The sequence below is a fragment of the Notolabrus celidotus genome, chromosome 22 (genome assembly GCF_009762535.1).
Source record: "Notolabrus celidotus isolate fNotCel1 chromosome 22, fNotCel1.pri, whole genome shotgun sequence".
NCBI lineage: Eukaryota > Metazoa > Chordata > Actinopteri > Labriformes > Labridae > Notolabrus > Notolabrus celidotus.
Genome location: NC_048293.1, coordinates 20,817,264 through 20,824,213, shown reverse-complemented (window position 1 = coordinate 20,824,213; position 6,950 = coordinate 20,817,264). Strand labels below are relative to the sequence as shown.

The window sequence follows — 6,950 nt, the reverse complement described above, 5'->3', positions numbered from 1 at the left end:
TGACTGGTAGATGATTCCAAAGGAGAGGGGCCTGATAACTGAAGGTTCATACCTTATACATTACATAAAGGTGCCTGTTATGACCTGTAAATGCTCTCATTAATATATAATTACAATCGATTGGAGAACTTTGGAAACAGCCTTTGCATCAGACCGGTAAAGAAAAAGGAGGGGACTGCAGCCCGGTGGGTTAATGGTGCTTGGAAAAGTAATCACCCTGCAGTGAAAGACAAAAAAAAGCCATTATCTACTTAACTACAAAGATTGCATGAGAAAGTGTGTGTTTTCCCACAAATAAATGTCTGATCAACACTCTGCCAGGTTGTTTGTTTGGCACTTCTCATTTTTTATTCCCTTTTTGATCAATTTACATCCAGATCTATTGCTGTTCCTTTGGCCATGAGGCACCAGGGGTTGCCTCCATGCAGCTGCTCCGATGAGAAGAAGAACTCGATAAACAAGATCAGATTGCACACACAGGGTGGGTGGGTGGGGGGGTGGGATGAGCTGTTGCTATAGCTACCACCCTACTGCCGTCAATGCAGGAGAGTCTGATCTGGCAGGACTTTGGGAAGTGACAGACAGACAAGCCAGCAGTCACTGTGAGTAATCCAGAGTGGGTGTCATGACCCAATGGCATCTATACTGTATGTGCTTCCTTTAAGATCTGAGGAAGCTGTCAGAAAAGGAGCTCTTAATAGGGAGAAGAGAGGGGGAAACATCAGCGAGGGGGGTTGATGCAAAAGTGCATTTTAAGCTGCACATGTATGAACACACGCACATGCAAAGACATCACATGGACCCAGACGAACTCTTCCCTGTTTTCTGTCAGACTCTCAGGCATCACATTCCCTCAGTTCCCTGTTGCTGTGCTGTAAGCTCCTGTAATTGAGATGCTCATATGCGTTCCTTGGATTTGAGCTGTCATATACATCCTTTCTTTTTTTTTTTTTTTTAACAGCCCAGACAGGCTCTGTTGTTATAATGAGCGTTGTGCACCCCCTGCTTCATTATGCTGCTGTTTTCCATTTCTCTCCCTCACTCGGTTTGACTCTAAAAGCTCCTCTCTGTGGTGTCTGTCCTGTCACCAAACTGGCTTTCAAATGTGCTTATCTGCGGACAGGCGTTGAGTATATCAGGGAGGATTCACCATCAGTAAAAGAGGCGGTGACATTACAACCGTTGGCTGCCAATAAAACAAAACATCATTAATGCTGCTGCACCTGAAGACGTGCCTTCAGATACAGATTTGTGTTGTCTGCTGCTGTTGTTTGCATGTATTAGCTGCAGAAAGGAGGCAAAACTTAAGCGGCACAAGTCTCGGTTTATCAACAGTTAAGAAGTGATGCTGCACATCGCTTGAATTAATAATGTGCTGAGCAGAGGGGATTTTTCCCCCTCTGGTCTGCATTCCCCTGTCTCTGCTCCATCATTTAAAGCTGCCCCCTCTGCAGGAGGAGGACAGATGTCTGTCATTAAAGCAGAAGCAGGTTTATGTTTACCTGGACATTAACTAAGCTATTGCATTTAGAGATGATGTTGTTTTGAGTCCTGAAGTTATTAACTGAAAGCAGGAGGGGATCCAGACATTTTCAACTTGGGGGGTCCACTAGGTTTTTACTTATCCAGACACATGAGTGAGTAGCATTTACTTACCTTTTTTACTCTGCAAAGTCTCTAAAGTATTCTTACTTCTGGTAAACAGCATCTAATTAAATTTGAAACAAACAGCTTTGACCTGATAAGTCCAGATAAACATCTTCTGATATTACGAGCAAAAAGTAAGACGTGAAACATTGCTCATGATGTCATGATGTGTAAAGAAATTACTTCTTGCTCACCATATCTCAAAATAAGATGTTTATCTAGACTCATCAGGTAAATGTGCCTTATATCAGGTCTAATGAGATATTTTGGATTAAAAGTAACATAAAAACATTTCCTCATTTTTGAGTTTTGGCAGTGTATTCCCACAAATTAAGTCTACTTTAAAACCTATGTAAATAATATACAGATGTTATATTCCTTTGTAATTTTCTAACTTTTAAAGTAACTGAACAGAGTGGCAACATGTGACTCTGGAAAGCTTGATTAATTTAGGATTTAAAAAACGTACACCTCCCCTTTGGACAAGAACATATAGGACATGTGAGTTAGCAAACAAGAGGAGTTTTTTTAACTTCAAATAATATTCTTTTGACATTATGTTTTGCACTCATGGCTGATCTACAACCTGGGCTTAGCTCAGTTGAAGAAGAAATTGGTCAAAATATTCATTGGGACACCAGAGCACACATAATGACGCCAGGGCTGTGACAGGTAACGTTACACTGGTTGCGTCTAGTCATCTTTACTAGGCTGCCTAATGGCAACAAATCCATGAATAGATTAAGTTTACAAAGTTTTGTTGTTGTAACATACAGTTTATAATTTACCTATGAATCAAATAATTACCTCATCATTCTGCATCCTGCTAAAAGCTGTCATGAACAAAGAAAAGTAGGATTAAAAAGATCTGTATTCATTCGTTTGCTTCCTCAAGAAATGCACGCTTTGGCAAAAGACATATTTTTAACATAGTGGGTCGATGGTGCTCATGGGAATTGCAGTCTTCATCACAGAAAAGAAGCACCACTAGTTCAATCAAAAGGGGTCACCAGAATCAATATAATAACTCCTCAGTGCCTTTAATGAATCATTCAGTTGTAATACTCCTGCTTGTGCAGTGAACATTAATTATAGCTTTATTCATGGCTTCTTTTTTATTTAACTCGTATGCTTTTTAAGTAAGATGAAACAATTTAACAAGCTTTATATTTGAGCTCCTCTGTGGTTAATAAAATGAAAACGTTTTAAAAACACGCCCACTTTTTTTTGTTTTAATATCCCACCCTGTGTAATAATGTTTAATCAAAATGGCATAAACACTGAGAGTGGGGGATGTGATAAAGGTTCCCTCAGTGTATCTGATGGGAATCATACATCATGCTCAGCGTCCACATCTGTAACTCGGATTCCATGAAAGCAGACGTGTGAAACTGCACAGCTCTGAGAGTATCAGCGAGCTCCCGCCTGCTCACTATAGTTTAGATTGAATGGCTGTGAGGCTGAGGCCATTTATACACTGACAACCAACTGTGTAGCTGGAATGGATCATCAGTCAACCCTCCTCCCTCCTACAGGGCACCATCGCTCTCCTTCACTTCCTCCTCTGCTGGCTCTCTCGGAGAGGGACGGATGTGATCTGGATTCACAAGTGGAGGAGAAAAGAAAACTGGACACCACAATAAATGCCAATCATGGAGCCGAATCATTTCCTGGATGGTGTAGGAGGCATTAAAGGTATACATAAGTTAAGGACAAAAGAGAGAAACCTCAGACGGAGCATGTAAAGAAAGGTGAAGTCCCATCTTGATTGACTGAATCATAGACATATAAAGAGTAGACGCTGCATCGACCGTCACTACCTATTGGTGCTGACAAACCATGGGGCCCCAATCTTGGTCCGGTCACCCGCTCCCCTCAGTGTAATCTGTTTGGCAGGCGCAATTAAGTGTCAGCGCATTTAATCAATCATAACTCACTAAATACTAAACTGATTTACATGCAGTTTTTGTTTTCTGCAAACGTCATACATGTAGGTATGATACAGGACACATGGTTTGGCGTATTTTAATATTCATAGTGGGCTTAACAGTAATAGAATATCCTGATATGTGATATATGTGATGTATGATAGCTATTTTGCAGCACAGGGCTCTGGCATCTTGAAGTCTCTGCTGCTTCAGTTTACGTTTACAGGTAGGATCATGGGTAGGATGACCGGACCAAGATGGCGGCTGTATTTCTTGCGCCTCAGCAGCCAATGCGGCGTCTATGTCTATGGACTGAATAGACAACCATAGCTAGCAGAGCTTTTAGTATTTTCTTTACCTGGCTCCGAACTGGCCCTGAAACTGCCTTGGTCGAAAAGGGGTATTTGAGGTCCCCTTAGCACCAATTTCTACTAGCATAGAAGCAATAATGTTTGCCTTGTGCTTCACTTTGCTAGCTAGATTATTTGTACAAAATAAATTATACAAAATGTTTTTTTCCCTAAAACTTTAAGAAGATGTTTGGATTGATATTGCTCATTTCACTGACCCTCAAGTTCTGTGGATAACAAAGTCAGAGGGTTTCTAAAACTCTGTGAGGCATAAAATATGAATGTGCAGACTTTAGTTTTCTTAATTTTCATTTTGGATATTATGTCCTGACACAAACATAATGAGAAATCTAATTTATTAAGTCAGCCAAAAACTGGTGCATCACAGCAAAATCCAATTTTTCCTCACAATACTTCTGAATCTCTGAATCATTCAGTAACAATGAAAACCAGATCCAAGACTAAAAATAACTACTTTACTGATGATGGTTATTAACATCCAAATCCTTGGTAAACACTTTTCATAATGTAATCAGTCTCTCAGAGGCATGTGTCACATACTGCATCTTGACTGTAGATCAGTGGTGTCCAAACTTTTTTCAAAGAGGGCCACATATGATGTTGTCAGAATACCTCAGGGCCAGTGGCTCCTACTGAGACTATGGAATCCTAAAAGATATATATGAAATATCTATTTAATAACAATATTTAAATTTTTTTCTCAATAAAACAGTAACTAGGAAGTCTTCAGTTATCCACAAGCCATGTAAACATTAGCAAACTTTATCTTCTTCTGGAGGAAAATGTTTTTCATTAAGGTCGGGCAATGTGGAAAAAATATTGTCTCAATATTTTCCTATGGCAGGTTCACAATCTGGATTTCATCACACTTCTTATACATGTTGTTTTTAAGACTTTCCTGACAAGCAGACAACATTTTCAGAACAAACAAATTTTTTTCCTGAGTTCTGAAAAATTGTACGCACCAAATTTAGCCTTTTCTGTACAATTTCATAATTTTGATCTTGTCTTGTGTCCTCTTTTGTGTCTTCTGAACTTTTAGTGTTCATCAAGAACATTTTCTCATCATGATAAAAACAATTATTTGAAAACCTGTCAGCTTTAAGAGTTCTTGCGTTTCTTTTTTATTGCCGTCTTGCAGGATTCCCAGAGCTATGGCTTTAGACAGGTAGTCCATGTGAAGCTTTTTGAGATGTTTCTGGGTTGACTTTAGTTTTGTTTGTGCGCTTGAAAGAAACTGCAAATGTACAGATGATTCAGAAGATGTTTAATTTCTTTGCTATAAATAACACAATTTAAGATGGAAGCTTGGGGCCATAAATAAATGGACCTTGGGCCGCAATTGGCCCCCAGGCCGTACTTTGGACATGCCTGATGTAGATGATATAAAAAGTACTAAATAATCTGTAGTCTTTGTGTTACACAGTTTCTGTCTCTGTTTGAAAGTGATATGTTTATATAAACGAGAAATATTGAGTACTCATTTTAAGTCTAAAAAGAGGTGAGAAATTAGAGTGAAAAACACTCAGCTCTACATGTACATTCACATTCAGACTGACATCAATATAAATCCAAATCTAGGTGAGAGAACTATTTTAAACCCCTCATGCATCCCACTGTACAAAATGGTGGTGTACTTTTTTCCTGCTGTCATACGCAATAAAAATAATCTCATCTTGGCATTTGGAGATGTGAATCTTAACTCCCCTCTTGGATCTACTGTGGGAGAATCGCTTGCTGAATGCTTTCTATCCTCTCTTGGCTCAGGCAGCCTGATACTGAGCGTCTGAGGGAACAAGCTGAAGCAGCCAACACTGCATCTCGCCATCCAGCTCAGAAGAGAAGCTTCTGGAAACGGCATTCACTTCCACTGCTTGAAGAACTCTAGGCATGATTACCGGGTTGTAAACCTCTTTTATATCTAATAACCGGTTGACTCTGGAAGAACAATGCCAGAACAGACTGTGTTTTCCACATGAAATGAAAATGAAGGGGGCCCTCACAGACGCTATAAATAAAGAGAATACAATAGCAATCAAATAAAAAAAACAGTGAAGCCTTTTTTTTCGTGCAATGCTCTTTGACGTCTGGGTGCATTTTCATTCCTTGTCTTGAAGACTTTGCAAGTATGTTAAAAAATGAATAATTTTTTAAACCGTTACTGGGATAAAAGGGACAACAAAATAAAAGTCAGTGTATAAAAAGTTAACTCAACCATATTAATATTCTCAGTTTGTAGACTACAAATTTAAAGCCTGACCACATGCATTATTGTTGCTGATATCTTAGCGTTTTCAAGCTAGAGGCGACCATATTTGGGGAAAGGAGTGGAACTAGAGAGGAGGATAGAATTTTGCAAAAATCATTGACAACAAAACAACAATTGAGACTTAATTTAAGTGACTAAAATTGGCTTATTTCTACCGGAGAGAAGCTTACATCAACCTTCATTTAAAGCTACTGAAATTATGAGTAATCTTGAACCTTGACACAAGTTATGTGGATAAAAATTCACCACACCCACATTTGTCATGAAGGAGAAATCAAGCGGCGAAAACTGTTTGTACCAGGCTGTGAACATGATTTATTCTGCTGTAGAGTTTGGCTTATTAACATGTGGTTTTATGGGGATTGACTCACTTTTGGAGCGAGCCTCTAGTGGCCATATATGGAACTGCAGCCTTTGCACTTCTGCATTAAGGCTGGTTTATACTTCTGCGTCGCCCCTACGCAGCAGGGGCTTCCAGTTTCCCAGAAGTTCTGTAAATGCGGGAAATACAATCCCGCCGAGCGGACCAATCACAGGGCTTGTGGTCTGCGTTGATCCGACGCGTAGTTACATTTTGGAGGAGGTCACGTCAGCTAGATGCGTAGGCCTCTGGGTAGGTGCTGGAACTACGCGGACCTCCAGCTTTACGCCGATGATTCAATGCAGAAGAATATATCAGGCTTTTGCCTTAACTTTTGGGTAACTTACTGAGTGCAACAAGCTCTAAACAGAGGT

The 6,950-nt window shown here is 39.7% G+C and overlaps 1 long non-coding RNA gene across 1 annotated transcript; it reads left to right on the top strand.

The window, feature by feature from the left end:
- The first annotated feature begins 549 nt into the window (after positions 1–549).
- On the top strand, positions 550–5,893 carry LOC117805856. The gene is made up of 3 exons (XR_004629537.1): positions 550–602; positions 3,183–3,342; positions 5,714–5,893. It is a non-coding gene; the product is annotated as an uncharacterized LOC117805856 (long non-coding RNA).
- Positions 5,894–6,950: the final 1,057 nt, after the last annotated feature.